Source organism: Cebus imitator, unplaced genomic scaffold (assembly GCF_001604975.1).
Source record: "Cebus imitator isolate Cc_AM_T3 unplaced genomic scaffold, Cebus_imitator-1.0 Scaffold6, whole genome shotgun sequence".
Lineage (NCBI taxonomy): Eukaryota > Metazoa > Chordata > Mammalia > Primates > Cebidae > Cebus > Cebus imitator.
In genome coordinates, this window is record NW_016107321.1 from 9,835,387 (window position 1) to 9,836,715 (window position 1,329).

Consider the following 1,329-nt stretch of genomic DNA (forward strand, 5'->3'; position numbering starts at 1 on the left):
CAAAAATTAGCTGGGTGTGGTGGTGTGTGCCTGTAGTCCCAGCTACTCAGGGGGTTGAGGCAGAAAAATTGCTTGAACCCAGGAGGTGGAGGTTGCAGTGAGCCAAGATCGTGCCACTGTACTCCAGCCTGGTGACAGAGCAAGAGTCAAAAAAATAAAAATAACCTCCTCTTTAAATAAACTCAAATAAAACCAGGTTCTATGGAATGCTAAATAATTAAAATGACATTTAACAAATTACAAGCTGAGTGTCTGTTTTCTGGATTTTTCCCTTCTGGATCTGTCACTTCATCTATAGGAGGAGTACTGACAGGGACAAGTGCCAACACTCAACCACCTGTAAATAAAAGCTGTGATCCTGATTTTGAAACATTTGCATTCCCCACTCTGTTACTGCAGGACACAAAAGGGAGAAGAAAGTCAGGGGCATTTGCTCAGTAAAATGAAATCCTTTCTTGGCTCTCCTATGATTTCATTTACTTTTTATAGCTTGGCTTTCAAACATAGTAATTGCTTTCTTTTTTCATTTTTTAAAGACATGGATTTATACCACATTTGAGTGTCCCTATATATAGATTTCAGTTTACAATAATAGCAAATTCACAAAATCCCACCCCTGAAGACCTAAATATAACAGCAATTTAGGAAGAGGATCTTCTTCTCCTACAAAGAAAAAATATTAAAGAAGGCAGAGATAACTTACCCATCTGCCACCAAATGGCAATTCCTAAACCCAGCTTTTATGACACTCTCAGAGAAAAAAAAATGCACAATTTCTTCCAGGAAATTTGTTGTCTGAAAATCCTCTGAATTTTTAAAAATGATGTTGTTTTATTTCTGTGAATGCTTATAATCTCTGATTCATCCATTAGTAATTAAATCTTAGAGTAAGAAAGGCAGTTATTCCAGCCTCTTTCAGTTCTCATAAAGCAGATATAGAATTCATCTTCAATTACCTGTTTCTTACTGAAGAAATGTGGTCATGAGTACTTTTCCCAGAATCATAAAAGCTGTAGAGACCAGCAAGATGAAGTCGGAAGAGCAAATGCTTTGGAGTCAGACAAGGTCAAAACCCAGCTCAGCCGCTTAATTCCTCGCCCTCTCTAAGCCCGTGTCCTCTGCAGATTGGGAGGGAATCTGTCCAGGAGAGCCACACGCAGAGTATTAAATGAGATGTTAATAATGAAGTGTCTGGTACAGCCTCTGATCAACAGGTGCCTACAATGTCAAGAAGATGATGATGCTGCTGATGATGAGAAATACTTTCTCCAACCCCTTCATTTTGCAGGCAAAGAAGAGTGAGGACTGGAGAAATTAATGTACAAACCA

At 38.8% G+C, this 1,329-nt stretch overlaps 1 protein-coding gene across 4 annotated transcripts in view; it reads right to left on the minus strand.

The window, feature by feature from the left end:
* TIAM2 (TIAM Rac1 associated GEF 2) overlaps positions 1–1,055 on the minus strand; it is a 242,791-nt gene extending 241,736 nt beyond the window's left edge. For 3 of the 4 annotated variants that reach the window (XM_017538771.2, XM_037742012.1, XM_037742002.1), the window contains exon 1: positions 957–1,055. The gene's annotated coding sequence lies outside the window, so the exon portion shown is untranslated. The remainder of the gene's footprint in view (positions 1–956) is intronic. The other variant, XM_037742001.1, reaches the window with a different exon arrangement.
* Positions 1,056–1,329: the final 274 nt, after the last annotated feature.